This window comes from Panthera tigris, chromosome D2 (assembly GCF_018350195.1).
Source record: "Panthera tigris isolate Pti1 chromosome D2, P.tigris_Pti1_mat1.1, whole genome shotgun sequence".
NCBI lineage: Eukaryota > Metazoa > Chordata > Mammalia > Carnivora > Felidae > Panthera > Panthera tigris.
In genome coordinates this window covers 41803206-41809769 of record NC_056670.1, presented here as the reverse complement: position 1 = coordinate 41809769, position 6564 = coordinate 41803206, and the positions used below count along the sequence as shown (strand labels likewise).

The 6564-nt window shown below is 41.9% G+C and overlaps 1 long non-coding RNA gene across 1 annotated transcript; it reads left to right on the top strand.

Annotated features, from left to right (window-relative positions):
* The first annotated feature begins 918 nt into the window (after nt 1-918).
* On the top strand, nt 919-3885 carry LOC122231729. Its single transcript, XR_006208967.1, has 2 exons — nt 919-1052; nt 3654-3885. It is a non-coding gene; the product is annotated as an uncharacterized LOC122231729 (long non-coding RNA).
* The last annotated feature ends 2679 nt before the right edge of the window (nt 3886-6564 follow it).

The window sequence follows — 6564 nt, the reverse complement described above, 5'->3', positions numbered from 1 at the left end:
TTCCTGACTCGGATCAGTTACTCATCACCAAGACAACTGTGTCCAGGATCCGGGTCAACCCCAATATTCAAGAGACTGAGCAAGCAGATGCTTAGAGTCAAGGAGGAGCAGCAACCCTATCAGAAAAGGGGGGGGACAGTTCAGTTTTAATAAATTTACCTGTAACTTTGCAATTACAAAGTCTAGAGAAAAATTTCTTTTAATCCAGCCTGTACATAAAGGTAATGCCATTTTGAAAAATAAATTTTCTTTTGACTACCCTATGAGGAGGATTGGACCATCACCATTCATTCTCTGAGTCTTCTGTGGCTCTGGCCTGGGCTCAGCTCAGAACCAGCCAATTTTCCCCAGGATCTGTCCTGCCTGGGCAGGCCATATATCAGGAACTGGCCCTCACTGCCACTCCCCTCTGCTCCCAGCATGTGCTCCTGTGACCAGCTGCCTCCTGCCTGAGTCTCTAGCTTGTTATTTACTAGATATTTTTCCTATTTTTCCCACACTGCAATTAACATCTAGAAAGGCAGAGATCCCTATGCATAAAGCTTTGAACCATCACCTGAAAATACACCCAGCTGTTTCTATACTGGAGTTTAAGAGCATTTAGCTAATTACCGTCCTCAGGAAGAGAAAGCTTCCTAATGGAAGCAGCAAGATCTTTTCTGCCTTACAGTGGGAGCCAGTCACCAACAGATAAATAGGAGTTATGTTACACCCCTCCCCATTTATGCCTTCACAGGGGAGGGTGTCATAAAGTGCTGCCTCTGCAGGCCTAATACTATGATGTGTATTTTGACAAAGATGCTTTTTCAGAGCCATGAAAGTAAAAGCACCATAAAATCAGAAGGAAGCAGAGTATAAATTGAATCTGAATGAGTCCCAGCTCAGCTTTGCTATTGCACCTTGGTGAAAATGGCCTGACTCCTCTGTCCCCTCCAGCTGCTTCAGTGGCTGGACTTCCAGGAGCCTAATGACACAATGGTCACTTGGGTTGCACTGGCCTGGAGGGCCTGGGAATGGAGAGGAGGGAGGGAGACAGGCCCGGTCCTAGCAATGTGAGTACACAGAAGGTCTCTGGAAGTGTGTGTGCATGTTCATGGATACGTGTGTGTGTGTCTCTCTCTCTCTCTCTCTCTCTCTCTCTCTCTCCCTCTCCCTCTCTCTCTCTCTCTCTCTCTCTCTCTCGGGGGTAATGTGCTGATGCTTGGCCGGAAAGCAGTTCATGGTTCCTGGATCCTATGTTCTGATAGGTGGCTGCCCACTCTTTTTACAAGACATTGCTGAGAGCAGGCTTGCCCTCATTAATCACAGTAATAGCAATAAGTAGGCAATTAAGTTCTCTCAAGGATGCATGTAAGATTCCTTGGCTTTAGCAAAGCTGTACTAGTTGGTGGAGTTAATGGCAAGGAGCTGGAGCTATGAGTCTGGGTCAAGGCTCATTTTCAGGTTCAGAGAGATAATGACAGTCCTAGAATTGTCTAGTTTTCTCAGCGCCGGGAGGTCACCCTCAGGCTTGCTAAACTGTGAGCTCAGTATCCTAGGGGCTGAGATTTCTTCATCTCCCTGATGCAAGGGATAGCTGGCTAGCTGCTGCCCCCTGACCGTGCCAAAAATTCACCCTACTAACTCTTTCTTACCCTGGAGACCAAGGGGAGGATCCATTCCCCGATTGTGGCTCACACACTATATCCTAAAAATGAGCACCAATCCACATCAGTGAACTGAATTCAAGACTTAAAGTACTGTTGATCTGATGATGATGAGTTTGGGCATCTTAAAGGCCAACTCCAAATCTGCCTATTAACAGGATCATTGTAATGGTTTCTTGGAGTGGGAGTTTCCTTGAAGCTCTATCTTGCCCACCTCCAAATCATCTTGCTGTTAAACAACCTTCTTAAGTACCCTCACCATGGTGCCTTTGCTCAGGAGCCCTTCACATCTTTCTGTGTATATGTGCAGGAAGCCAGCTCCCCTGCTGGGTAATCCTTGCTTAGTAGGCCCATTCAGCTTGTGTCCCAGCATGCATACTGTTTCCATCCTCCCCAGGGGTTCTCACCTGTGCTGGGCTCCCTCCTTCCCTTTTGCCTTTTCTCCTGATGTTCTGCTCATTTTAGAAATTTCTCTGCTTGCTTCTTCCCTTAAACAAATCCTCTTGATCTCTGGAGGGCTATTATAAATCTTGTCCCCTTCGGGAAGGCTTCCCAGGTTGATCCCTGGCTGTACCAAACACTGGTTCTCTGAACTCTTCTTAGATCTGTGTTATACAACTGAAACTTTAATTTATACTGACTTGGAAGCTTCACTGTTTCCTTGTCTGCCCTCTATTGGGTCTTTTTACCCTGCTTCACTGGAAGTACCTGGAAGGCAGAAATCAAATGTTCAGTTATTCAATGGGACAGTTTGGAGTATGGGAGAGACAACAGACATGGGCACAGGAAACCAAAGAGCCTAGTTATATCATTTCCTTCCTGTGGGAATTTGGGGAAATTACTTATGTCTGCTGGATTTCCTACCAGAAGCATAAGCATCCTACTTAAGGTGTAGAGACTGCCCTTTCTTATCCCACATGATGCCCACAGCTCAGACCTAGGGGTATTCACTAACCCTGCTTCTTTCTTTTACAACTAGGGTAATCATTGGGATTATAATAAATATTCAGCTCTTCCCTTCTGGGCACAGTATAGGAATATACTAGTGCTTGGTCAATAAAATGTGAGCATGACTGACACTTGTCACTTCCCAGTGAAAGTGTCAATAACTAGAGCATGTATCAATGTATTCTCCTTTTCTCATGGTGATGGAGAAGTACATTGTTCCAAATGGTATCCACTCCCTCAGTTTGGGTCCTTGAGTGAAGATGTGATGATACAACCATAGCCTCCATCCTATCAAACAAGGTCATGTAGTATGAGAAAGAAACGAACCTTGGTTTTTCAAACCACTGAGATTGTGTTTCCCCCCTCCACTAGCAGTGTAACTTACGGTGTCCTGTGTGATTTACCATCTTCCTTATTCTTTGCCCCTGTTTTTCTTCGTCTTTTTCCTGATGTCCCTCATCATTAAGAGTATCCTACAGGTGGGCAGCAAACCCTCCGTAAACAGTGCTAAGAGCATGATACTCTCAACAGTAATGTCTCCATCGATTTCAGAATGAGGGAATTCTCACTGCTCTTCTGGTGGGCAAACTTTGGAAGTGTCAGAGAGTATTTGGGGTCAAGCCAAGGCTTGGACTTTGATTTTGTAGGTGGTGAGTCATTACTTCCCCAACATATCCTTCTAATGTCCAAATCAAAGTGCTGCAGAAATATGTAGAATATTTAAAATGTTAGAAGCAATAAAAAAATCCTGTAGAAGATTTGAATTAATAAGAACTCTTGTAGGCCTTTGTGATTTTTTTTTTCACACATTATACCACTAATATAATTTAATCTAAGTTATTGAAACCTTCAAGGATTTCTTGTGGTATCAGGATCTGGCAGGGTGAGTTGTTGGTGATATACAGAACAGATAAAGTTGATTTTGTTTTATCTACTATACTTTGAGAGATGTGAATAAACCCTTGCTCAGGATCTCTGAAACGGATGTCTGAGAGATCTATGGAAAACAAACATCCTCATGGAATGAACTCACATTTCATACGTTTTTACCCTTCACAGCCTCCAAATGTGCCTGCCCCACTGTGTCTGTAATAAGGATCTCTAAGAGAAATTCCAAGGAAGAGGAGGGAGGAACAGGACTTTGCATCTAGACTGAGAAGAACAGTACTTATATAATTTTGTTTTTCTGTCTTGGTTAACCGAGACTTTTCTTTAATTAACAGACTTGGCTAATGTCATGTTGTTATCTAACAGTGTGTCTAAGAAATAAAAACACTTCTTTTTCTCACTATGTGACAAGGTCCAGGTGTGCTCAGATTAAGTGTAGAGTCCATATTCCAAGACAGGACTCAAGATTTTGTTAAAAACTCCATGAAAAAGGCAAGAGTGAGAGAAAGAAATTTACATGTTCCCAACCACGATGTTTGGTTGGAGATGGGGGAAGGGACCAGCTGGATGAAACGCTCTACAGCTACTTCAATCCCTGGATGATCAGGCAGAGAAAAGTCAGGCTGCAGGATGGTATAGCTGTTTCTAAAAAGGGTTCCAGGCAAGTATGGTTTCTAGTAATATTTTTTTTTTACAGGAAACAAAACACCACAGTACGTAAAATTTCTAGCAAACTTGCTTATTTTGTAGCAGCAGTTGGACGATAGAATGTACCCACCTCCTTCTCAATTCAGATGCTAGATATGAAAATTAAAGCTGTAATTTTTTTAACTTAAAGAATCCCTGGACACAGTGATGCAATAGCTGATTTATAGATGTGAGGACTTCAGTGGCCATGATCTAAGAGAATTACAGCAATGTGACACACTGAAATACGCCTTTATCTCTCCAACTCAGCATGCGTGAGCATACTAAATACACAGATTCTTCAGTTTTACAGGAAAATCATGTGTGAATACTGAGTGTAACAAGCTTCGGAAGACTGGTAAATTCTGCACAGCAGAGTGTTTGCTAATGAAAGAATTTAGGAAAAACTAAAGTGGTAAGACAAAGTGAATGATTCTTCATTTTTCAAAATGATAAAGCAGGGTCAGTTGACTTCATCCTTATTTATCCAGGTTGGAGAAGGGGAAAAACTGGGATTGGGTCCAGGAGACACTGAACAATCCCAGTTTGCCACCTTCAACCGTGTCACATTAGGTGGATAACTCAACTTGTTTGAGTTCCAGTTTCTAGATCAGTGAAGCTACTGACAGAAGGTTGTTTGGGAAACAAATAATATAATTCATTTGAAAATGCTAAGTAATTTGTAAAGAACATCAGAAATATGAGAAGTTAATGAGTGTCATTACTTTTGCTCTTTTTGGCGAAAGGATGACCAAATAACTGGTAAGACATATTTTCTGTATGTGTCTGTGAGGGTGTCTCCAGAAGAGATTAGCTTTTTAATCAGTAGACTGAGTAAAAAAGATTTTTACCAATATGCGTGAGCATCGTCCAATCTTTAGAGGGACTGAACTGAATAGAAAGGTGGGAGATGGGTAGATTTTCTCTCTTGGTTTGAACTGAGATATCCATCCTGTTCTCAGGCTTTGGACTCCAATGAATTCCACCGCTGGCTTTCCTGGTTTTTCAGCTTGAACATGGCAGATTGTGGGACTTGTTGGCCTCTATGATTGTATGAGCCAATTCCTGTAGTCAATTTCTTATTTATGTATACTTCTATATATCCCAATGGTTCTGTTTCTTTGGAGAACTCTGATTAATAAACTCATGTGACAGATGACCATGAAAGACTCGAGAATATGGTTAGGGAGCCCTAAAGATCAACTGATCTCTAGGAAGTATTACAAAAGGTATTGGAAACCCAGCAGAACATGCTTTCTCTATGGCTGTGCTCTACCTGCTGCACTGGTTCTGTATCTAAAAGAAAGATTTCAGATGAGTTGTAGGAAGCTTAGAGACTGCGGGAGTGCTACAGGAACCAGAGGATGGAGGCACTTGCATAAGAAACCAAACCACCCAGGACAGGACTTTGGTCTGGGTTGGGGCAGCAGAGGAGCCCAGTGCATGTGATTGAAGTCTACAAAAACAATGAGTAGCGTGAATTCTGTTCACCTCGCTCTATGTAAATATAGGGACAATTTTAGAGTTTGAGAAAACTTTAGAACCAACTCCTTGAAATATGTGCACTCACAAAGGATGAACTTTCTGATTCAGAGATTTATCCTATCTTATTAATCTCCCTGCCAAATTCTTTCTTTCCAGTCAACCCACCCTTCATACTGTAACTCCAGATATACCTACAAAATATACATCTGATCACACCAACCCCATATTTGAACTACACATACCTCCACATCATAGACATAAGACTGTACCAACATTTTGCTCTGTGACCATAGCCAATAGTTATCTTAAAATCTAACTTTCACTATGGCCCTTGGAACTAAAGAACAGGAAAGAAAAGTCTTGAACTGCTCCTGGAAGGGCCAGTATTTCCCTTCTTTTTCTTGTTAATAGACTGCAGAATCAATTCTGTCGTCATCCTGAGGGTATTGCTCTAGAGAAAGAGCCTGGGTGTTGGAGAAATCCAGCGGTTTATGCCATTCCTTACCCGTTTCTTTGTTACCTTCCACTTGAGAGGATTTTGTGGTTCAGTTTCTTAAGATAGTTAGAAGCCTGTCTAGTTATTGCCCTAGAAACTTCTGACACAGATCTCTTGAGGACATCACATAACTACAGGGCCATAGGTATATCAGGCTGAGATTCATCTATGATTCTGTTTCTCATTTCAAATTAGCTGTAGCCTTTTGATAAACAGGCTCACCAGAGACTTGAACAATGGACACCAGGTGACAGCATTATTCAAATAACGAATTGTCATCAATGCTACATGCCTCAAATTTGCTGTGACACTTGAAAATTATGTGAGCCCCTGCCCCATGTAAAAACAACTTATTTTTCCAAGAGAAATTAAAGCCTAACTGAAAAAATCACAAGATATTAGGAGAAAATGCTT